The 26,321-nt window shown below is 42.1% G+C and overlaps 1 protein-coding gene across 1 annotated transcript in view; it reads left to right on the top strand.

The window, feature by feature from the left end:
* Positions 1 to 26,321, top strand: part of LOC126190905 (dickkopf-related protein 3-like) — a 189,972-nt gene that overhangs the window by 52,727 nt on the left and 110,924 nt on the right. The window lies entirely within an intron of this gene.

Genomic DNA, 26,321 nt, shown 5'->3' with positions numbered 1-26,321 from the left:
GCACGCCGACTTCCTGCCAGGCGTCATCGACAGACGTCGATACCTCTCCTCCGTGCAGCACTTCGTGAAAAATGGGCTGCCATTCCCGAAGAAACCTTTCAGCATTTGATTGAACGTATGCCTGCGAGAGTGGTAGCTGTCATCACGGCTAAGAGTGGGCCAACACCATATTGAATTCCAGCATTACCGATGGAGGGCGCCACGAACTTGAAAGTCATTTACTGCCCAGTGTCCGGATACTTTTGATCACATAGTGCATATAAATTAATCGAAAAAGACAAAAGGGTAACGCCGCGTCGACATCGGTGATATAGTGACAGAGTACTGCCTAAAACTGGACAAACGCGAAAGAAGTAAACTTCTCCGTGGCGTTCTTCAATGAACCATCTCAGTTTTCGTGTGAAGCGTCTCACAAGGGAACACCACAAACTTGACCTCATATTTTAAGGGGAAAAATGTACACAACAAGATATCAGCCAGAGCAATCAAGCCCGCGCGAAAATTACGGCCATAATCCTGACTGTAGGCAGCTGTGACCTTCTGCAAGCACAGCTTTACAACTTTTACGCGCATCGTTTGCCACTCGCTCCGCCCCACTGCAGACAACTGTTGTCAGAGCGCGAAGTACTGTACACTGGAGTGACTAAGAGGTTACACATTCGTAAAATCCGTTGTTCACTGCGTAAAAATGGGCGGTTTTCAACCTGTGGCTGGACTCCGGACGTCGGTTCGAACATCTTTATTTTGCGATCCACAAATGCGGCGTAAATGAATGAAACGAATGAGCGTGTTATGAAAGAGGAAGTGTAGCGCTATTCATCTGTTGTGCGCTACTTTATCTGGATTTTAAATTTGGCACTTTAATATGAAGTACATTTGCAGGAAATTCGCTGTTCTTCAACGTGATTGGCATGATTAAATTGTAAACAAAAATCAATAACTTCATTTCATAATAATTCTTCAGTTGCTTACGTTTATCCATTTTGACTTTGAGGAATGCAGATACACAGGGTGGTTAAAAAAAAAAAAAAGTTTACAGATTGATCAGTAGTCACATAGGAACCGGGGGTCGCAAACATCGCGAGAGGGTGCTCAGTCACGAGAAAACACGGGTTGAGCACGGAGACCGTTGCCATTCACGCCGTGGCAGGCTACACGTACCGCGAAATGGCTGAGGTGCATTTCTACATCTACGTGATTACTCTGCTACTTACAATGAAGTGCCTGGCAGAGGGTTCAATGAACCACTTTCAAGCTGTTTCTCTACCGTTCCACTCTCGAACGGCACGCGGGAAAAACGAGCACTTAAATTTTTCTGTGCGAGCTCTGATTTCTCTTATTTTATCGTGATGAGCTTTTCTCCCTATGTGGGTGGGCGCCAACAGAATGTTTTCGCAATAGGAGGAGAAAACTGGTGATTGAAATTTCATGAGAAGATCCCCTCACAACGAAAAACGCCTTTGTTTTAATTGTTGCCACTCCAATTTACATATCATGTCTGTGACAATATCTACCCTATTTCACGATAATACAAAAAGAGCTGCCCTTCTTTGTAGTTTTTCAATGTCATCCGTCAGTCCTACCTGATGCGGATCCCACACCGCACAGCAATACTCCAGAATAGGGCGGACAAGCGTGGTGTAAGCAGTCTCTTTGTAAACCTGTTGCACCTTCTAAGTGTTCCGCCAGTGAGTCGTAGTCTTTGGTTTGCTCTACCCACAATATTACCTATGTGATCGTTCCAATTTAGGTTATTTGTAATTGTAATCCCTAAGTATTTAGTTGAATCTACATCCTTCAGATTTGTGTAACTTACCGCGTAATGGAAATTTAGCTGATTTCTTTTAGTACTCATGTAAATAACTTCACACTTTTCCTTATTCAGGGTCAATTGCCACTTTTCGCACCATACACATATCTTATCTAAATCATTTTTGCAACTCGTTTTGATCATCTGATGACTTTACAAGACGGTAAATGACAGCATCATCCGCAAACAATCTAAGACGGCTACTCAGATTGTCTCCTATGTCGTTAATATAGATCAGGAACAATAGAGCGCCTATAACAGTTTCTTGGGGAACGCTGGATATTACTCCTGTTTTACTCGATGACTTTCCGTCTATTACTACCAACTGTGACATTTCTGACAGGAAATCACGAATCCAGTAGCACAACTGAGGCGATATTTCGTAGGCACGCAGTTTGATTAGAAGAAGCTTGTGAGGAACGGTGTCGAAAGCCTTCTGGAAATCTAAAAATATGGAATCAATTTGACATCCCCTGTCGATAGCTCTTATTACTTCATTAGTATAAAGAGCTAGTTGTGTTTCAATAGAACGATATTTTCTGAATCCGTGCGACTATGTGTCAATAAGTCGTTTTCTCCGAGGTACTTCATAATGTCCGAATACAGTATATGTTCCAAAACCCTACTGCAAATCGACGTTAGTGATATAGGCCTGTAATTCAGCGCATTACTCCTACTTCCATTTTTGGGTATTGGTGTGACTTGAGCAATTTTCCAGTCTTTAGGTACGGATCTTTCTGTGAGCGAGTGGTTGTGTATAACTGCTAAATCTGGAGCTATTTTATCAGCATACTCTGAGAGGAACCTGACTGGTATACAATCTGGACCGGGGGCCTTGCCTTTATTAAGTGATTTAAGCTGCTTCGTTACTCCGAGGATATCTACTTCTATGTATCTCATCTTGGCAGTTGTTCTTGATTGGAATTCAGGAATATTTACTTCGTCTTCTTTGGTGAAGGAGTTTCGGAAAACCATGTTTAATAACTCTGCTTTAGTGGCACTGTCATCATTGACTTCACCGTTGTTATCGCGCAGTGAAGGCATTGTTTGCGTCTTGCCACTGGTATGCTTTATATATGACCAGAATCTCTTTGGGTTTTCTGCCAGATTTCGAGACAGAATTTCGTTGTGGAAATTATTAAAAGCATCTCGCATTGAATTAAGCGCCATATTTCGAACTTCTGTAAAACTTTGCCAATCTTGGGGATTTTGCGTTCTTTTAAATTTGGCATGCTTTTTTCGTTGCTTCTGCAACAACGATCTGACCTGTTTTGTATACCATGGGGGATCAGTGCCATCAATTATTAATTTATGTGGCATATATCTCTCAATTGCTGTCGATACTATCTCTTTTAAAACATTCCACAACTTTTGTACACTTTCTTGATCGGATCGGAAGGAGTGAAGACTATCTCTTAAAAAAGGCGTTAAAAGCATTTTTATCAGCTTTTTTAAATAGATATACTTTGGGTTTCTTTTTGATGGCTGTAGGTGTTACGGTATTCAGCCTAGCAGCAACTGCCTTGTGGCCGCTAATCCCTGTATTCGTCACAATACTCACTATTTGTCCAGGATTATTTGTTGCTAAAAGGTCAAGCATGCTTTAGCAACCATTTACGCTTCGAGTGGGCTCATGAACTAATTGTTTAAAATAATTTTCTGAGAAAGCATTCAGTACAATGTCGGATGAGTTTTATGCCTGCCGCCGGCTTTAAACGTATAATTTTTCCAGCATATCGAGGGTAGATTGACGTCACCACCGACTATAATTGTATGAGCGGGGTACTTATTTGAAATGAGACTCAGGTTTTCTTTGTACTGTTCAGCCACTATATCTTCTGAGTCGGGGGGACGGTAAAAAGATTCAATTAATAGTTTAGTCCGATTGTCAGGTATAACCTCTACCCATACTATTTCATACGAACTATCTACTTCAATTTCGCTGCAAGGCAAACTACCTCTGACAGCAATAAATACTCCACCACCAACTGTATTTAATCTATCCTTTCTGAACACTGTTAAATCGTTTGAAAAAAAAATCGGCTGAACTTATTTCCGGCTTTAGCCAGCTCTTTGTTCCTACAACTATTTGAGCTTCAGTGCTTTTTATTAGGGCTTGGCGCTCTTGTTCTTTCCCAACACAGCTACGGCAATTTACAACTACAATACCAATCGTTTCTACAACTATCTTACTGTGTTTTACCTGCCCACTTTTAGACGAACGCACCTTCTGTGGTTCCCTGAGACCCTGTAACCTAAGAAACCGCCAAGTCCCTTCCACACAGCCACCACTACCCGTGTAGCCGCCTCCTGTGTGTAGTGGACTCATGATCTATTAAGCGGAACCCGGAAACCCACCACCCGATGGCGCAAGTCAAGGAATCTGCAGCCTACATGGTCACAGAACCGCTTGAGCCTCTGATTCAGACCCTCCACTCGGCTCTGCATCAAAGGACCACAGTCGGTTCTATCGACGATGATGCAGATGGTCAGCTCCATCTTAATCTTGGGAGCAAGACTGCCACTCTTTACTGCTAGCCCCCCGAAACCAGACAGAATCTGCTCCGATCCAAAGCGACACGTCATTGGTACCGACATGAGTCACCACCTGCAGTTGGCTGCACCCTGTACTCTTCATGACATCTGGAAGCACCCTTTCCACATCTGGAATGACTCCCCCTGGTATGCACACGAAGTGCACACTGGCTTCCTTCCCCTCCTTAGCAGCCATGTTCCTAAGCACCTAACGTTGGAGCTCCCAACTACCAGCAAACCCACCGTCTGTGAATGCCCAGACCTTGCAGGCCGAGAAGCTTCCTCTGGAACAGGGTGGACGACTGCATCCGGCTCAGAGACCTCATCAGCCACAGATAACACCCAAAACCTGTTCGTCAAACGAACCGGGGAGGCCCTACAATCGGCCCATCGGAAAGTTTTTTGCTGCCTGCCAGACTTTGGAATGATCTCCCACTCGACCACAGGTGAGGGGTCAACCTCAGTGCAGGCAATACCCGGGGCGGCCACAGCAGTGGACCAATCGGAGGACACGTGGGACGTGCTCGATGTCCCTCGCGTCCGGTCCCTCACAGTGACGCCCCTTGGCAGCAGCCTCGAGCGGTTTGATGGAAGCCAAAGCAGCCTGGAGCTGTGAGCGAAGGATGACAACTCAACTCGCTTGTTACGGCGCGGCCGACTGCAATGCACGAAAAGCCGTCCAATTGTACCTTGAAAAATATCGCTATAGAAAGGTGCCGTGCCACACATTATTCGCCATCCTGCGTCGTCGATTGTGCGAAACCGTCTCGTTCCATATTCACAAGCCAGATGCTGGTCGCCAACGAACAACACGGACAGTTGTGGCGGAAGAAAGCGTTGTCGGAAAGGTCCAGCGCAGGCCGACAATAAGTACACGGGGTGTACCCCGCGCCAGTGATGTCCCCCCACCCTCCGTCTGGCACATTGTACGCGACGAAGAACGGCAACAGTTTCATTTCCAGCGCGTCGAGACATTGCAACCGGGCGACGACAACAACAAGTGCACGGGATCTGCGCAGTGGTTTCAGCAGGAATCCGCTGCAGACCGAAGCTTCACAGCGAGTGTCCTCTTCAGCGATGAGGCTGTGTTCTTAATTGAGGGTGTGATGAACGTTCACAACCTGCATACGTAGGCGGATATGGACTGGCTTGCTATACGTACGCATGCCTCACAACCCAAATTTACTCCTAACATGGGGGCTGCCATCGCCGGAGATTGTTTAATTGGGCCGTACATTCTTCCGGACCGTCTGAAAAGTCACACATATCTAGTATTCCTGGGAGAGGTTCTGCCGGACATGCCGAATGATTTTCCCATGCCTCTTCGTCGCCGCATTCGATTTCAGCACATTTCAGCGCATTTCAATACAGTGAGGGTACATCTGCAGGCAAACTTTCCCGATTTGTCTCCAATACATTTTTTCCCGTAGCGGAATCTAAAGGGCCTTGTGTATGAAAGCACCTGTAACATCGCCAGAGGACCTGGTGGGCAAAATTTTTGCGGCAACAGGATGTCTTTGGCATACACAAGCTATCTTTGAGAGGGTGCGCCGTTCAATGCAGCGTGGGTGTCAGGCATATGCCATAGTGGGCATCCGGCATGTGACTAAATAACTGCAACACCATTTGGTAGTCCCGGATTGCCTTTGTGACCCCCAGTTCCTATGTGATTACTAATCCTTGTTGCAGACCCGATGTGCCACGTCAGTTTGTAAACTTTTTTTAATCACACTATATATTTAACGTATGCATGCTGGAGGTTGATATATCACTATTTTTCGCGTAAAGTAGCAAGTGTTATGGAAAAGAACTTAGAAAGCCCTCTTCTTCCCTTGACAACAGAAACCCCGAGAGTTGGAGGGCTCTTTTACGCCCGGGTATTAGGCGGCTGTGGTGGGGCGGAGCGTTGAAAAACCGGTGCGCGTCCAAGTTTAAAAGCTGTACTTTCAGAACGTCATAACTGCGTACTATCAGAGTTATGGCCCAAATTTTCGCCCGGAATCGATTGCTGGGGCTGATATCTAGCTAGTGTGTGTGTTTTTTTTTCTCCATAAAATAAGAGGCCAAGTTGGTGATGTTGCCTTTTCAGAGGCGCCACGAAAAATCTGCTTTAGCTGTGCGATAGATCACGTTTACATGTGTCACGACTTCCGAAAGACGCAATTCGAATTATATTTCAGTCATTAATCGATTTTCCTAGCCCCGATCAAAGATCTGTTTTCCAGGCCTCAGTTGTTCTTCGTGAATAGTGTGTGTAAATCACCTGTGCCAATTTCGCCAGCGCAATAAAGTGAGTTTATCAGTAAGGAGGTATCTCTTTTAATAAAGAGCGAGAGAGTACGATTTTCTTGTGGATCTGGGTGAACTGTCAGCGAATGCATGATCTAGGTGGGTTCAATAAAACAGTTTTGCAGTCATTAATTGCCGCAGACAAGTTTTTAAACATGTTTTCTTGAACAGTGTCACCATGATTGAATTATTATAAGTAAAGCAATTTGAAATCCCACTAAGAATAGGTTAATATCAAATAAGAGGAGTCATTAGCTAGTCCTCCAACTGCTCCTGTTAATAGTCAAGGTCTGTAGTCAGCTAAGTGAAATGGATGATTTGCGTGACTTGTTAAGTTTTTAGTAAAGTTCTTAAAACAAATTGCAAAACGGTTTAGAAAAGATACCTGTATGGTGCAAAAATCGCCAATTGACTAAATAATGAAAAGTGTGAGGTCATCCACATGAGTGTTAATGGCTCTGAGCACTGTGGGACTTAACTTCTGTGGTCATCAGTCCCCTACAACTTAGAACTACTTAAACCTAACTAACCTGAGGACATCACACACATCCATGCCCGAGGCAGGATTCGAACCTGCGACCGTAGCGGTCGCGCGGTTCCAGACTGAAGCGCCTAGAACCGCTCGGCCACCAGCGGCCGGCTGAGTGCTAAAAGTAATCCGTTAAACTTCTGTTACACGACAAATCAGTCAAATCTGAAGGCTATAAATTCAACTAAATACCTAGGAAATACAATTACGAACAACTCGAATAGGGAAGAACCCATAGAAAATGTTGTGGGGACGGCAAGTCAAAGACTGGGTTTTGTTGGCAGAACACTTAGAAAATGTAACAGATCTTCTGAACACACTGCCTACACTATGCTTGCCCGTCCTCTTTTGGGGTACTGCTCCGCGGTCTGGGATGCTTACCAGATGGGAATAACGGAGCACATCGAGAAACTTCAACGAAGAGCAGCGCGTTTTGTATTATCGTGAAATAGGGAAGAGAGTGTCACGGACGTAATACAGGATTTGGGGTGGACATCGTTAAAACAAAGGCGTGTTTCGTTGCAGCGGAATCTTACCACGGAAATGTGAATCATCAACTTTCTCCTCCGAATGCAAAAACAGTTAGTTGTCACCGACACACATAGAGAGGAAAAAAATCATCATAATAAAATAAGGGAACTAAGAGGTGTCACGGAAAGATATAGGTATTCGTTTTTTCCGCGCACTGTTCGAGAGTGGAATAATAGAGAATTATTGTGAAGGTGGTTCGATGAACCCTCTGCCCGGCACTTACGTGTGATTTGCAGAGTATCCAGGAAGATGTAGACGTAAATGCTTGGATTGTTGCAACTGCTGATTGTAGAATCAGTAATAGTGTTGGACCAATAGCTAATCACACGATTAAGCGTATTGCTATTGATGGTCCTGTATTCTTCAGTAATTTCCTGTAATTACTGTAATTTGCGGCAATTATATTTGCACTTAGTCTTGGTGCGAATATTTGCGGACTTATGGAAGGACTAATTGTTTTAATCCAAACGATTAAGGGATGTGAACCTTAGGTTATTAAATGGGGGAATACATTACCTGACAAAGAAAGTGAAGCACCTAGATGACATGGCCGAACTTCAATTTAATTTCGTATACATGCACACCATCAGTGAGTATGTAAGTTATTACAGTTGAAAGGCATGGAGATGCCGCATATTCGCAAGAGACAGCGTTATTTGCACCTTGCAGAATTTGAATGTGGTTTCATTATGGCTCCCTGGGCAGCAGGTCGAATCGTGCAATATCCAGATTTGTGGGGTGTTGGTTGTTGGACTGTTTGGGAACGTGGGCCTAGGCGTACTTGTCGACAAGAATCTGGTCCAGTACGTGTGATCGCCGTATTCTGCACCAGACACATGGTACATCCTTCATCTCTGTGCTTGCCATCCGACAACAAGTAATGGACTCCCTGAAACGTTCTGTTTCATTCCTCTTCTTTGATCGTAGTTTAGCAGCATCATGACTAAGCAATTAACGTACCATGCATGGGCTGCCATTAACACCACAACACAAACGGCTGCGATGCGGGTGACCAGCGATGAACCGCGGTTCTGCACCACCCCAGACGCCCATAGTTGGCGTGTGTGGCGGATACCTGAGTAGAGATCCCATTCTTCCAAAATTTTGGAGAGGCACAGCCGTGTTGCTCCTAATGTCATCGTTTCGGGAATCATGGGGCGTGACTTCAGATAATGGCTGGTAGTGACTGAGGGAACTCTGATGGAACAACGGACATCCTGGCTCCTCTTGTGTTAAATCTCGTACAATAGTATCGTGGTTTCGTTTTTCAGCAGGGCAATGTTCGTCTACACACACACACACACACACACACACACACACACACACACACACACACACACACAGAGAGAGAGAGAGAGAGAGAGAGAGAGAGAGAGAGAGAGAGAGAGAGAGAGAGCATGTTTCTATAAACTATTTGCGTAATTTTGAGTTACTGCCATGGCCAATTAGATCGCCAGATCTGTCAGATCTGTCCCCGATAGAAAATGCGTGGGGCCAGTTCGGCTGTAAACTTCATCCTGGGTATCAAGGACCAGTTACATCAACTATGGGCCAGCTTGCCTCGGCAGATGACACGATGGCTTTGACACCCTTCCCAACCAAATCAGTACATACAACCAGGTTAGGGGGGAATGTCATAGTGATAAGTGGCCACATATTTCCAAGTTTTTTGTAAACCGGACTCGATTTTTCAACGTCATACACTCTCTTAACCTATCAAGTTTAATTTCGTTTCTTCCTCCCTTTCTCGGTGCTTCACCATTTTTTTTCAGAAAATGTCCACAATTAGCGTGACTTATTTATCCAAGTAGTATAGATCTTAATCGTATTGGTAAATCAATTGCGAGCGTTAATGATAAATGATGATGATGATGATGAGCGTTTGGCGTCATTGGCCGGGAGGCCCCTCGCGGGGCAGGTCCGGCCGCCTTGGCGCAGGTCTTATTACATTCGGCGCCACATTGGGCGACCTGCACGCCGGATGGGGATGAAATGATGATGAACACAACACAACACCCAGTCCCTGAGCGGAGAAAATCTCCGACCCAGCCGGGAATCGAACCCGGGCCCGGAGGACGGCAATCCGTCACGCTGACCACTCAGCTACTGGGGCGGACAATGATAAATGAAATGATAATTAAATCGACACCCTAGCTGCAAACAAGTGTTGAATATCATCACTGGGGACATGTTGAAAATGTGTGCCGTAAACGAGACTCGAACCAGGGATCTCCTGCTTAGATGGCAGACGCTCTATCCATCTGATCCACCATGGGCACAGAGGATAGTGCGCCTGCAGGGACTTATCCCTTGCACGCTCCCCGTGAGACCCACATTCCCAACATGACCACACCACTACATTCGTAGTGCACCTTGTAGCGGTGTGGACATGTTTGGAATGTGGGTCTCATGGGGAGCGTGCAAGGGATAAGTCCCTGCAGGCGCACTATCCTCTGTGCCCACGGTGGCTCAGATGGATAGAGCGTCTGCCATCTAAGCAGGAGATCCCTGGTTCGGATCCCGGTCGGGGCACACCAGTTTCAATATGTCCCCAATGATGTATATTCAACTCCTGTTTGCAGCTAGGGTGTCGTTTTAATTATTTCCTTCTACAGAAGCTGCACGGTCATCAATGGTGTCTGTTATTTTGGGAACAGATACTACCTTCATATATAATTAATGCTAAATATTTAGTTCTTGAAAAAAATGTTAAAAATATTTAAGAATGTGATCCACGCCAATCAATTAGTGCAAAGCTATTTTATTACGCCCAATTAGATGATGCTTTGCATACGTGCAAAGTGACCACTTGTGGGACAGTCGCACTCGCAACATTTTGCAAACTTGGAATACATGGAAAATTTCCTAATGAGTAAAGACATATTCTTAACCCTGTGCGCAAAAGTATTGATTATTTTGTCACCAGTCATAAACTTTGTACGAGAGCCTTTGCTGCTAAAAGCGAGAGTCGGTATAGCGAATTATAAGCTAGAAAGCTACGCAGGACAGAGGGTTGTTGACAAGCACTTAGAATTAGCTAGTTCATTAAATATAACCGTATTTGTATTCTCTTTCCAATTACTATAAAACGATTCTCGTCAGTTAAATTAATGAACCACTTTCTGGTCGGTCCAACTGTTCTTTTCCATCACTTAGTACGCATTAACCAAAATTTTAGAAAGGAAGCAGCAGCCTGCCAACTAACCATAACTCAAATGCGGTAGAACGTTTATGTGAATCAAAAAGCGGTTGTGAAATCTGAAATCGGGCATGAAGAACCGCATTTCCAGAATCTATATTTGAGAGTGGGGTGGGAGGGGGTGGAGGGTGGGGGGTGCGGAGGGTGCGGGCTGTTTACGCGAACAACTAGAAGCGGTATTAGGAAATCAGCTCAGGTAAAACTGAATTTTTTCACCCATGTAAACGTAAGGACAGACTCAGACTTTCAGCTGTAAACCATTTTCATTTCAGTTAGATGCGTGAGGCACAGTCGATTTTCTTCCTTCGCCACATTTATCTCCTACATGCACAATTTTAGTTCGCGGGATTAACAGGACATGGCGAAGTTTGAATCCAAGAAGTTATACGTTTACACTTTGTCAGTCTATGTAGCGACATTGGGTGGCAGTTTCTATGCACAAGTATAACAGACGGGAAAACTTAAAATCTAAATCCGACCTATCAGATTTTAACTTTTCGCAATTCGCGTGAATAAAGACGATAATTCGTGGGAAACAAATTAGACTATTTTCACCTTCTAACATTTTTTGTTGTGGTAGAGCACCGCCCTTGAACTCGACGCCTAGACCATACCTGCTGCATCACACTTTCTCGGCTTGTCTGATCATACGAGTCTCGTGTTTCACAATCGGTTCAGGTAGTATCTCTGACTTCTAGACTGGAGGTCACCAAATGTTTTAAACAGCCGGCCGGATAATTTACAGAATGACGAACGCTAGCCGCATCATCATTCTGTACACTACTTAGACACAATAATTTACAATCGAGCATACTAAATTCACACATGCTAAAATTGTCTGATAGTCTAAAAACAAAATTTAAAATTAAATTATATCACAAAGTGTCGTGTTTCATACGTTTTATCAGGCTTATTCAAGAACTGTCGGCGACCCCTATCCTAGACCATAATAGCACTGTGAATTCGCCAACAAATATCTTAACTGCTTGATGGAACGCTGTTCATAATTGTGTCATAAGGTTTCAGATAGTAAACATAATGCGAACTTAATATATGTTTCAGCGTTATATATCTTCCAACAAGGTAAGTTTAATCTAGTACACGAAAGTGAGCCTTGCTTCAACAGTACTAAATCGAAAGCATCTTACGCTAAGCCAAAAAGGAATATTGCATTATTATACTTTTTGATAAAATTCTGTCATTTCACCCATGTAGAGAGAAACATTTTTATTTTACTTTATGGTCTATATTGAACTACTTTAGTCAAAATTATGAAATACGTTCTCCTATTTTCTGTTGGCTCAATACTTTTTCATTCTTTCAGATTGTGCCCTTCTCTTCTCATCAAAAATCACACTTCTCGTTCTCTGTGAATTTTTATTGCTAGTATGATATGTTTGTCCTGAAGTATCCTGAGCGCGTCTGTCTTGCCTTTCAAATCCTCCGTCGTAATCTGTAATTTCATGATGTCGCCCTTGATCTTTGCGATCCATCTAATGGCGCTCTTATTAGTCCATAATTTCTCAATTGTTCTCCTACTAATACTGTTTTCTGTTGCCCTCATCAACTTTCACTGGTCATATTTCTTTATAAACAGTTTCATTTGAAGCTATTCTCCGAACTCCGTATTTTTGGGATTTTTTATTTATGTTCTGACTATTCTTCTTTCTATTTTAAGTAATCTATCTATTGTTACAGTGTTGGCTGTTTTAAATATAACTGCACTTGCATATGTTCTTTGCAGTTATGTAATTGTTTTCCAGTGTTTCAGTTTTGTGGCTATTGAAAGGCGTTTTTTGTGATATGTGTCTTGGTAACATGAAATGTTTTAATCAATTTGTTTATTCTACTCTGCCATGGTGGTTTCTCATTCAGGTTGTCTTTTTTTTATTTCTCCCAAGTATTTAAACTTTTAAACAATTTTTATTTCGTGTTCTCCAATTCTAATTTTGTTTGCCAGTGGCGGTTCCGTCACAATTTTTTTTTCAAAAGATATTTTAAAACCCATATTCTGGACTATTTCCTGTAACGACTGTATTTTTTGTTTGCTTGCTGGCCAGAGACGATATTAATCAGCCGCCAATAACATGTGGACCAGACGGTGTTGGGGTACCGCCACTGTCATATGGAAGCGTCGTGTCCTTGGTACTAGTTTGGTCCGCTCCAGATATTTTATTTCCCTGGTACCCACCATGTCTGGTGAGCATCCTCCCATCCGCCATCTGCGGAGGCGCTCTGTAGGCGACTAGACTTAAAAAGATAAATTCTCCCAGAACGAAATACAAGAGGAAACAAAATCGAGGGTATTTTTTAACGTGGAGCAAGAAGAGATTAACTACAAAAGTCAACAATCGTGTATAACAGGTCTGTATAGATGCGTGTTTGAATATGTCACTGTCCCTTCAGGACGGGAGAACCCGCTATACTGTTGTGACGTCTCACCTTATTTCATTATTGTATCCGGGTTTTCGAAGATGTTGCGAGCAACGGGAGATTTAAATTTGTTTTTCAGTTTATCCAGAAATAATTACGCCAAACATTTGGACTAACTCATTATTAGAACTCCTTTTTTGTTAACCAGTTTTTACCCCATATATCACGTTTCCCCTTTCATTTTTTTTCGTCACTAGGGCAAATTCGGCCAAAAACAGTAAATACTCTTCTCTTGATTGCCACGTAGTCGAAGCACAAACTGTTTCTTGTAAAAGCATCCTTGAAATGTGTGAAGGCTAAGGGGATATGTGCATGCTTGAACAAATCGCTTGATCATGAGTGTGAATCTTCCAGTTACACATGTGACCGCCTGTAGTTGGAAACTTCGCTTGTTTATCCTGTCAAAGATTAAATTGCATTATATATGCAATAAAATCTTTGATAGAACAATTTTCACGTAACTCACCACTGTCTACTGAAGACACGTGTTAACCTGAGTTGTATTTACACATTTCCGTAACCGTATTCGCCATGAAGCGTAAGTTGCAACACTAAATTTTAATCTGACGCAAATTATATTGTTTCACAATTGGCCGTGTTGCCGTTTTGATTGATTTAATGCTTACAGTCCAAGATTAAGTTTTGCCTTGACCCACTTCATCATTTGTAACCTAAAGACAGAAAGTGATATTCAATTCATAACTAAAACAAATTATAAAACCCCTACTAGTGCAGCTTGGTACGGGAGTCATAGAATTGAGTAATATTCTAGGATGGGTTCTATACGAATGTTTTGTATAGTCTGCATTTTCATAGTACCGTAACAATGAACCGAAGTCTGTTACCTGGTTTATTTACGACTGAGACTATGCAGTGGTTCTTCTCATACCCCTGTTATGTACTGTGTTACACCCAAATATTTGTATCCATTCACCGACCGCAACCATGACTCATTGATAATGTAGTCATAAGATACTATGTGTTTTCGTTTTGTGAAACGCACAGTTTTAGAATTTTTTACATTTAAAGCAAACTTCCAGCCGCTGCATCACTTTGAAATCTCATCACTATCGGCCTGGGTATTTGTCCTTTTTTTCCCCAGACGGTACTTTATTATAGATAACTACTTAATCTGCGAAAAGTCAGAGGCTCCTGTTAATGCTGTCTGTATGGTGATTAATATACAACGTGAATGGGAAGGGGTACATCTGAATTTACTCCTACAGCTGTCGATGATTTTGCCGGCCGGAGTGGCCGAGCGGTACTTGGCGCTACAGTCTGGAACCGTGCGACCGCTACGGTCGCAGGTTCGAGTCCTGCCTCGGGCATGGATGTTTGTGATGTCCTTGGGTTAGTTAGGTTTAAGTAGTTCTAAGTTCTAGGGGACTGGTGACCTCAGAAGTTAAGTCCCATAGTGCTGAGAGCCATTTGAACCATTTTTTGTCGATGATTTTCCATCCAATATAACATGCTGCATCCTCGCTACTTTGAAATTCAAGATCCAGGCATAAATTTAACTTGATACCTCATACGACCATTCTCTCGATAATAACCGTAGGGGTGGTACTGATTCAAATTCTTTTCGAAAGTTAAGTAATATTGAATCCACCAGATCTCCTTGATCCACGACTTAAAGGATGTTATGTGAGGAAAGCCTGAGTTGGGTGTCGTATGACCATGTTTGTTAGCATAGCAGGTGAATTCTGCTCGAAATACCTCAAAAGCTATGATGTGGAACAGGTGTGTACAGACTTGATAGGGCCGCAAACCCGTCACTGTGACTACGTAAGGGCCGCAACTTCAAAAATAGCGCGCACGGAGACAAGTTGTTCCGAACTCCTCAGTGTTAACTAGTCTGTGCTCGAAAGAACCAAGTTCGCAACGACCCGCTCACTGTTTTTTGGGGAGGGAATGATCTAGAATCTGGTGAACGGAACTGAATTACTCCCATCACGTTTTTACAAAAAAAATGAGTAATTTTATTTCGGACGTCACCATGATTACTCTCTTTCTAGATGCTTCTTCAGCCTAAATAACCAATTTTTTTTTCAGATCTCGTCAGAATATTTTTCTATGATACTTTTCTTTGAAAATGTCAGGAAAAGTACCCTTCATCGACGAAGTTGTGTTTTTGAGAACAGGCAATACGCAGAGCGGGCAACTCGCAGACGTCCCTCAGACTCGCACTTTCTCCTCTTAGTGGACCAGTTTCAGGCCATTGATCTTCGCTGGCGCGGGCGTAAGACGCCTCTCTGGTGTTACAGTTTGACACTGCAGCCGAAAACTAATTGAAGATACCAAAGCATATACTGAGCTCAAACAGTAAGATATATATGGAGGAAAGCAACTTTCTCTCAAACAAGCAGCACGGGCTCAGAAGAAACCACTAGTGTGAAAAACAGATTGTTTCATTCATACTCGACACCTCGCAGATACTAGAAGCAGATGAAGAGGTAGAGTTTGTCATCATAGATATCCCGAAAGCGTTCGATAATATTTTCACACCATCGACTACTAACCTGGATACGATCATAAGAAGTACCTTCTCTGATATTCTGATACGTATCTGGTTCGATGGTTATTTGATATTTTATTTAAAAAATCTTACTCGGAAAAGTGGGTAAGTGCCAGACTACATATCTAAAGGTGTTGAGTTCGATCCCTGGTCAGTCCAACATATTTTTTGTCGCTAATAATTTCTTTTATCTCTTGTCAGTGACTGTTAATATGAAAAATGTAGAGTTGCACACTGGATCGTAGACAACGTCAAACTGTAGGTCTCGATACAACTGACTGAGTAATCGCTTTCACAGATCAGAAGAAGGCAACGGCATACCATCTCCAATAAGATCGCTCCTGTGTAGTAATGCGCCGTGGTATTCCAATTAACCTTTGTGTTGAAGACAGTTTCACTTTAACAGTGCAACAGACAGCTGCTAGTATTATCAGCAGTGGAGACTGTTAAGTATCAGAGCTGAGCTTTGCACTTGCAAGGTGTTCAATTGCGTTCTGTTTCATTAGCTATTTTCCAGTTTTACTGAAGCCCCTAAGAGGGATACAACAATTCTAGGCCCAATAATAAGTTGTTATCAAAATAAAGAAAATCTTTTTCTCCAGAATACAGCGTTTTGACACAGTTACGCCGATATTTCGTGTTACGATTGTGTCTTTTTTAAATTTTTTATTTAATGAAGCAAACCAGTTTGCAGTATGCTACACAATTTAGACGTTACTGAGTATTCGTCACAAAAAATTGAGAAAAATACTTTTTGTTGGCTGTCTTACACAGCTTTGATGCACTACAGAATTAAGCCTCCGTTTACTTTTTTATTGTGCTACCGGTCATAGTCAAATATTTTTGTTAACATCAAAAGTTACAGACACACATCATAAAAACACTGTCAAAAATATTTATAAATATTATATATACAGTACTTATAAATATTATATTCTTGACACTGCCTTTTTATGAATACATGTAACTCTTCCTTTTAAAAAAGTCTGTGCTTGATAATGGTGTCTGACCAAAATCGACTGCACAATAAAAAATAAACAGCAGCTTAAGGTACTACGTGATCTTATTTCGACAAATGAGAAAAATTTGTTACTTTATCAAAAGTACACTGTTGCAGCTCAGATAGATAGTTGTCTGGAGAACACTATTGCCCAATAAGGTTGTAGAAGTATCGACAAAATTCTGAAACATGGACAACTGCCAAAGACATGAGGCTGCGGGATTGCCTTAACCTAGAACACTGAAGGTGGGAAAATGTTTATTTGCTAATAAACCATCGTAAAGTTCACTACTCCACATTTTACTCAAATGAAGTAATTTTCGTATGTTATGCATTAGTTGAGTACAGTTTTTAGGTCTCGAATGGTACATTACATGTTAAATTAAGTACAAAATGTTCTGCTTTATACAGTTTGCGATCGTAAATTATACTTGGGTTTAGTAATCTAGGGTTAATGAGGGAAGTTCGGTGACGACTTTGTGTCCTTGCGGACTCATAACGTAGCATGAAAGGTCCTGCAGGAACCCTGAAAAATGATGGCCGAAGGGGCTCTTCTGTAACTATGCCAGGTGCGGCTGATCAGTACTGGATAAAATTGCGCTTTCAAAATAGAGAGCGGGTTTGGATGTTAAAAACACTGAAGTCAGCGACATCAAGTTATCAGTGACATCTAGCAGCTTACAAAATACGCGGGATTATCACTCAAAGCAGGGGAGTATTGAAAATAATTCAGCAAGCGATTAAAGGATACCTTTTGCTGCTTCTACTTTTATACCTGTGAACACTCCTGACTCTCTACGGCAAGTCGTACTCAAGCTAAATGAAGATTCTGTTTCCGTGAGACTGAGCTAGCCGCCGATGCGGCACGTGTGAAAGGTGAAACTATTTTGATGTTATTTCTTTAGTACATTAGTTTATGATTCACATAAACGGTATTGCAGTCAGTTACAGGCACAGCTGTCTGGAAGTAACGTATGTGGTGGGAGATGCGTCCACCGTCCGCTTTGTTTACAAACTCGACGTCCCTGGGAGGTGATCACGGAGCCGGAGCCGAACCGGTTTACCGGCTGCGATGTTACAATCCTCTCTTTAGGGCACGAGGCAGGGGCGAGAGGAGGAGGAAGCAGACAACACAACGGACAGGAAGCGACCTCGTTGCCGGTGCAGCGCGGCCGTTTGTGAAACTCGCGTCAACAGTTGCGTAACTGCTCCTAGTCACGCAAGCTACACCGCCCGTCGTTGTCCTCACTGTTCTTCGCAGTGATGGCTAAGCGTCTCTCTATCGGCTCGAGCAGTTTACGTCATAAATCTTGATTTGACGTTAGCGCCAGATGCCGTTCTGGGTCTGCAGGCTGAACGCTAGCGGGGAGAGCCGAACTGTTACTTTTTGAGAAGCGACGCGGCAAACTCAAGGGCGGAACCGGGCAGCAGCGTCAGGGGCATTGCCCTGAGGCCACGCGGTTGCCCGAAAGAACTGTGTCGTCAGCTTTCCGACGTTCGGCTTTGCGATCCGTGACGTCTACGTGGGTTCCCGAGCGTCAAAGGAAGCCGCAACACTTGAGGAGGCTGTGCCCACTGTTTTGTAATAAGAACATCTTTTCACATTTTATCTAGGCTTAGGACTGGATGTGCAGATAGTCCACGTGCATGTTAAATTACTTTTTTTACCTTTTTATTTTTTTACCTTCTTTTGCCTCTACAAAGTTACTGCAGCAAATGAGTTAAATTTCTTGTGTTAGTCAATAAAATTTTTCTGAGTTTGTGACCGCATTGTCAGTGTGTAAAACTAACGACTTTCGGTCACTGTTACAAGTGACATTCTTCAGGGTGTTTTGTTTACAGTGAACAAAATACCCTGAAAAGAAGTGACTTGCAGCACTGACCGGAACGTCGGTAGCTTTACTTACTGACAATGCGGTCACAAACCCAGAAAAACTTTATTAACTGTGACAATGACAGCGGAAGCCTACGTTGATATTGTGTTATTTTATGAATTTATTTTCTCACACAATTTTGTGTAATAAATCCGAACAGTTTAAACATATTCTTAAAACCCCCGAGTACTTACGTTTGGGAAGGCCGCACGCAGAATCGCAGCTATTTTTTTTTTTTTTGCGGGGGGGGGGGGGGGGGGGGGCGGACGGCAGCTTGGCGCTCGGATTCTATTTGAGCAAGGAACATGGGGCAAATAATTTTTGTGTGTAGCCTGGACCAGCGGCCATTTATACAGCCCCTCGAATATCCATCTTCCAGTAGCTAAGTTACAGCATATTAAGATTAAGCAGCGCTTCGACGACGAATCGGAATTGGCGCCCGGCCAAATTGTGCGAATCGATTAATCTCTTTTGCAAAAGATGTTAACTGGGCTGAAATTAATGTTCAGTTAATGTCTGTGCACCTTGCGGATTTCACGTGCAAAAAACACGTTCTTTCTAGGAAGTTTTTGAAGCGCGCCACTTCTATACTTTTAATTTGTACGAATCGATTCAAACTTTGACTAACGGACACAAAAAGATAAACTCAAAACGAATTTTTTTTATCAAATAATCTTTACCCGTTGCCCAGGTACGATGGTTTATAGTCGAGGTAAATGTATCACGTAAAAGTCATTATTACGTGAACTGAATGCGCGGAAAGGTTTAAGGTGATTCAGACAAATAAAAAATGCATTCCTATGATAAAATGGAAAACTTGGTTTCAAAAATCTAGCTTTATTCGGATTATTCGTTTTTTTGTGAGGTTTTTTACGCGCAGTTCTTAGGTTTCAAACTTATGGGTATCGCTTCAAATTTTGTAAAATGATAGACGAGTTAACGTAATTGATGTTTTTTGCGAAAGCTTTATCCGTTGGCACGATATAGGTAACATGGTTCGAAAGACAATAAAGAAATACTATACGGATCAGTCATCGCCCCTGTCAACAAAAATGTACCTCGGTTGCCAAGCTATGGCGGTCTAACGTCAACAATATTGTAGAGTAAAAGTTGCGAACCAGAATGAAAATTGCTCCTATCCTAGTACAAACCAAGTGAATATTCCTGGGCAGAGTTAGGGATGTAAAGGAAGGGAATCAGCTTTTCGAATTATCTGGAAGCTTAAAACACATTTACATCATAATTTTATCTTGACATATTCGCGCTTTTTTGCGAGTTAACAGTACTTCCCCAGCGCAGTGAGCGCTCTTAGTTGCAGGATGTTGCCACACCTGCATATTGAAATTTATAGGCTAGATTCTGTGGTAAAAATCCATAAGATTCGCCGGCCATAATAAATTGTATAATCATACGGCTGAGCAGCATATATGTAATAACTAAACAAGTTTTTCTGGGAGGATACAATTTTGGGGGTGGATTTATTCCTGGGGGGATGACATCATGTAGCATGTTACTCTACTTGACACAATGTATTACATTACATTACTTGGGTACAAATATTAACAAGTAAAAAAACGCGAATAGGTCAACATGTTTTGATTTAAATAACTTTGAAGCTGCGATATAGTCGAAAATCTAGTTCCCTTCTTTTACTTCCCAACTCTGTCCAGGATATATTCGCCCTTTTTGTGCAACGATAGGAGCATTTTTCATTCTGATTTTTTCTTATGATGTGTTTTAACCTTTTGTCAACGTCTACGTATCGTTTTCTTCTATGTTTAAAAGGGCGCGCCAATGGCATCTTTTTTAATTTCAAATGTAGCATTTACTGCTTGTCTCTTTAGCTTATTTATCAGAAAATGTACGTTAGGATGTTTTTGATTATTATTGAGGAATTTAGTTTCCTTTGCCAACCTTCGACAGCATTCGTGGTCCTGACCCGCTGGTTAAAAACATGCCACATTGCAATTGGCATACAAGAATTTTCCATCCATCGATTGATTGTCCGTATAGCCTGCGAATTTCATGGTCCTTTCGCCACTTGTCATTTGCTCCAGAATTACCATGCACGCTTCTTCAACGCTGTTTGGTGCAACATGTGCCACTGTAGCGTATATGTAGCGAAACGATCGATATTATCCTCTGTTCTGTGTTCCTCTGGTAATCCCAGTTCTTGTATTTTCTTCCACACATAGTGTTTCAAGTGAAATAGCAACCGTAAAGGAATGTTTCGGAGAACACAGATTTCATAGATTTAATTGCAGCCATTTTCAAAGTCTAGCACCCAGGCACCTAATTTTGCGTCATGTGTATTTTGACTTTTGGCTGGGAGCAAAGCAAATAAAACAGAAAATACCTTCGTGCTTCCTAAGGCAGCATGTATGGTACACAGTTTTTTAATTGTTTTGAACAACTATCAAATGCCGCACCCGTAAGAACGGTTCCATTTTCACACAGGATTTTCTCCGCTTCTTCAAAACCGAACGTCAACATGGTTTCGCCAGGAACAGAGCCAATATCAGTTTCCAAAAAACTATTTCGTTCTGTTACTTTCAAAACATCTTCTCTCAGCTGAATCTCCGAACTAGTGCAGGAGTTATGGGTCGTCCCAATACCTTCCCTTCTTGCTTTACACAATGTAGTCTTGCATTTGTCATAATTTAGCATATTTGCTAAATCTATGTTGTGGCGTAGCAAGACAGCCACGCCACTCGGAAGTAGCCGAAATGCACGCGTTACACACGCCGGCTGGCGTGATGTCTGAAACAGGATACGTAATGAATGCTATAAAGAAAAGTACGTAGCTTCTTTAATACTTAACTTTAATCCATCATTTGTATACAGCATTCTTGAGGATACAAGTGAGACTCTCTCTAGATATGGTTAATGGCGCCTTGCTAGGTCGTAGCCATGGACTTAGCTGAAGGCTATTCTAACTATGTCTCGGCAAATGAGAGAAAGGCTTCGTCAGTGTAGTCGCTATCAACGTCGTCGTACAACTGGGGCGAGTGCTAGTCCGTCTCTCTAGACCTGCCGTGTGGTGGCGCTCGGTCTGCGATCACTGACAGTGGCGACACGCGGGTCCGACATGTACTAATGGACCGCGGCCGATTTAAAGCTACCACCTAGCAAGTGTGGTGTCTGGCGGTGACACCACAATCTATATCTTTCATATGTTGATATTTCTCTTTACAAATCTGGAAAACATGCACTGCCTTTTATTCGTGGACTTTTTTACTGCAGTTATGCATTCATTTCTTCATCCGCGTGTCTGAATTTTCAGATGGACAAGAATGTTGCTGTTCATTCCTAATTCTGTCATTTGCAAATTTTTCTCCGTTCAGAATTCACGCACAACCTGTTCGTACACGAGTAACATTTTCTGTGCACCCAATAACGATGCCCATCCCATTCGTTGTTGAAATTACTAAAAACACACGGTGAAAAACTGCGAGGTAGGAAGTCCCGTGGTACGTATGGCACCTACAAGAGTGTCAGAAACACCACAATCAAGTCCACGCAGTCGAAAGAAGGAAACATGAAAAAAGTTGCGAAAATTAAAAGGGAAACAAAGAATTAAAAACCAGTAAAATTGATTAGAAATGTCGAACTCTTCCGCTAATGCGAATTATCTAGTCAGCTTCAACTAGCAGAGGAGTCTGCGTTCCGTGTGCGTATGTGCTCGAAAACTTAGGCCGACTCAACATGCGGAGCTAAAATCACAGTAGTGCTGTACAGGGTGTTCGGAAATCCCCTTTACAAACTCCTATGGCTTGCAGCGGAGAGTGATTACATAATATTTTGAATAGGAACCCAAGTCCGGGAATGTCATCGAACTACACTAGAGAGCGTCAAAGTTATAGGCGCCGGCGCCTGCAAGTGTATAAATATAAAGGGTAATTCCTTGATGATGTTACAAACTTCCAAGGATAATGAAGAAAGATAAATGTATCAATTTGAGCTGAGGGTCCCTGGTTCTGATACTTCTGCCAATCGGCACTGCTCTTGCGAAAACTGTAGAGTAGGCAACTTTCAGCTTAGTATTATGGACCAAAAAGAGAAAAAAAATCCAGTAAACATGGTCTAAAATGCGTACCTGATGAGCTATGAAGATTGTTCGTCTTCGCTACTGTGGAACACATCTTTTCTATTGAATAACTGCTCATAGCTCGTAAGGTATTCATTTTAGAGCCCATGTCTGCTAGACACTTTTTTTCTTGTTTTGGGTTCATACTACCATATCTGAAAATCGCCTACCTTGCAATATTAGCAACAACAGTACCAGTAAATGTATTCCAAAGTGACAGGCATCAGAATGGTTTTCGCTTATAATTTTCGACTCATTCGTTCCCGGTACAGGTACCCTACCGTGAAACTGATATATTTGCCCTTCTCCGTCATCCTTGAGATGTTTGTAACATCATTTTGGGATCATTCTGTATTAACATATATTTACGGGTGCTGGCTCCTATAACTCTGACGCTCTGTGGCGTCGTTGGATGACGTTTCCTAATCAAAATATTATGTACTCATTCCGCTCTACAAGTCCTAGCAGTTTGTAACGGGAATTTCCGAGCACCCAGCATGTAACCGAATTTGAAATGGCTTCAATTTGTTGATACATTCAGTCAAGATATAATCTTCGCACACAATATTGAAAGCTAATTGGTAGCGACCAGAAACAAAGGAATATCCGTCCGAAATGATGTATACTGTTTCGACTTTTCTTGTTACAAGTATTTCCGTTAGCCACCGCTCCGAGAATCTTCTTAGACTGTACAATCAATACTTGTCTGCTATAGGATAGACAACATCGTAAGAGGTCCTGTACTAACGATACTGCTACAAATTACATATCACCGAAATGAAACAGAATTAAACAATGACAACTAAAGTGTCTTGCACGTTGCGCAGGTAACGTTCGATCGGCAATGTTGGCAAAGAGGATGAACATATTAGCACATGAATTCCAGCGACATCTACCGATTCAGTACTAGGGAGATGAGAAGCCAAGAAAACATGGTCGCACAGTAATGGAACTGAGTATACGAACTGCAGTTGTACAAAAATGAATTAATTACACATAAACTGAAACAATAGTTTCAAATTGCGTATCATTCCGTTCAAAAGATGGCTCTGAGTTAAAAGGCAAATTAAATTTTCTGACAGAAATACAGTTTAATATTCGAAATCAATACGTTTATTAAAGTGTGTGTGTGTTTGTTTGTTTGATAGTTTGTTTGTTTGTTTGTTTGTTTTTCCACGTCTCCTCCTAAATCACTGAATAGATTTCAACCAAACTCGGTATATATATCCCTTCCTGTTAGGCAATAAACGCTGTCGCGGTAAGAACCATCTGCCTATCATACTTCAGGCGACATTACGCCATAAATAATGAGACACGTGTAAAATTGCCACATCGTGGATGTCGTTAAATTTAGTGCTTCTTTGCTACTAATTCTACTAGCAACATTTTGCAAACGGTATTCACATATGCCGCTGAATGTACCTACACAAATATATCATTGTAAAACACACAGCTCAAACATAGTTCAAGAGATTTGACTTCATAAACACTGAGATACGTGAAACAATCCCGCATCATGCATGAAGTTTTAATACATTTATTCTTTACATTCCTACAGTTGAGTCAACTTAAGGAAATACCTGACACATTGCAGCGCTTTTGACAGCTTTCAACTGCAAAGCGCAAACGGCTGTAAGCGGAGACGATAGCCTTCTATAAACTACGAAGATGCGTTGTCATAGAGACGTGTACAAAATCGTGTTGTAGATATGCGAAGCAACTGCGCTCAGGGTACAGAAACTGCGCGGGGCATTACACTACAAACACAGTTGCTCTCGTTCTTAATAGAAAATTGGCAAAACGAATATCCGGGAAATGCCGGGTTTGTCCGCTAGTACATCTATAATAATCACAAATTCTTATAAAATGTATTGTTTCTTATGATATGTGCATGGAACGTATACACTTCAGTACATCACAGTACTACTCTCGACTTGTCGAACAAACCTGTACGAGTGGATACATAGATCACTTACAACGACAGTTTCGTAGGAGCATGTCTAATATGCGGGATTCCAATTTTCCTGTAATTACGTGATTTATAAAATTCATACTTCGTAGCACAAACTGCCTTAGGCAAACCTTCATAAACAGTTATGGTGACGGGTTTCCAGAATTAAATTACTTTGTATATAACTGCAGTTCATTAAATACACTTGCCTGTGAGTATTATGCGTCTGCAGAAAGATGCAGTCGTATTGATGCCTGGGTCTGGGTGTCACGAATTCGAAAAGTTTGTTGGTGTATTACCTTTTGACAGCTATCGTTGCTCCACACTTTCATTTGCTGTATTTCATGATATTCTTACAATATTACTGTCCGCAGAAAGACACATTCATGTTGCTCGTCAGTCGTCACATCTGAAACTGGTGCTACGCAACGGCATGGGCCGCGGGGAGCCCATGTATTGTTGGAAACTGCGTCACCTAGCGATATGTTGTATCCTCCAACATAAGACGATATGCGGAAAATAATAACCGCACAATTAATGAAACTATCGAGTGGTAATAGACTGATGTAAATAGGCTAGGAACAGCGGGGAATGCCCCAGAAGATACGGTGCCTCTTAAATTAAATGAGTGAGAGAGAGAGAGAGAGAGAGAGGGGGGGGGGAGGAGGAGGGGGAATACTGAGGAAAAATTAAACTGCGAAGGAAAATTGGAAAAAATTAGTATCAGACGAGAGAAGCTTATCGGTGTGTCAATTAAAATAATGACAGCTTGTTCCGGAAATCTTTGAGTCCTAAAGATAAGTGGATCGTTTACTTCCTTTTCCCACGTCAAACGGTCCGTCTGCATTAGAATACGACCATCAGTTAATTGAATATGTAGAACATAAGGGGGCTAGATCTGAGCAAATGTTTCAGTAAGGCTACGAGGTAGCATCCGTCATGAATGATGAACAAAAGAGGTTAAAATTTAAATTTAGTCCTTAAAGGTGCTATAGAAGCTAATCAAGGAACATCCATGTATTTCGGAACAGGTGAGAAGCTCTACAATTTTTTTGGGCATAGTACGATACGGTAACGGGATTTAAAAACTTGTTCCGTGATTATTTCAAAGATATCTTAACCTTTTCATATTCAATATAAACCATTGGAAAGAATTAACACATCATCTAAGACTTTGCAATCTGAATATATACACAACGCAGAACGCAACCGCGCGTGTGAAACAAAGATGGAGGAAGTTAAACACTAAACTTTCCGTCCACTAGGAGGTCATTATAGACCAAGCGCAAACTTGGGCAGGGAGGGATGGGTAAAGAAATCGGTCGCATCCTTTTGAAAGGAACTGTCCCGGCGTTTGCCTTAAGCACTTTGGAGGGAAATAATAGAAAACCCCGATGGGCGGACGGAGGCTTCGAATCGCTGTCCCTCCGAATTTGGGTAAAACATCTTACCACTGCGACGTATGTCTCGGTTCCTGATAGAAGTAGCTAGCATTTAAGGACCATGTGACAAACTACATTAAGCTTCCAACATCTGTGAAAGGAGAGATATCGAGTGTAAATCTTCTG

Source organism: Schistocerca cancellata, chromosome 6 (assembly GCF_023864275.1).
Source record: "Schistocerca cancellata isolate TAMUIC-IGC-003103 chromosome 6, iqSchCanc2.1, whole genome shotgun sequence".
NCBI classification, from domain to species: Eukaryota; Metazoa; Arthropoda; class Insecta; order Orthoptera; family Acrididae; genus Schistocerca; species Schistocerca cancellata.
Note: the sequence above shows the minus strand (reverse complement) of the source record. Positions and strands in the feature narration are given on the sequence as shown.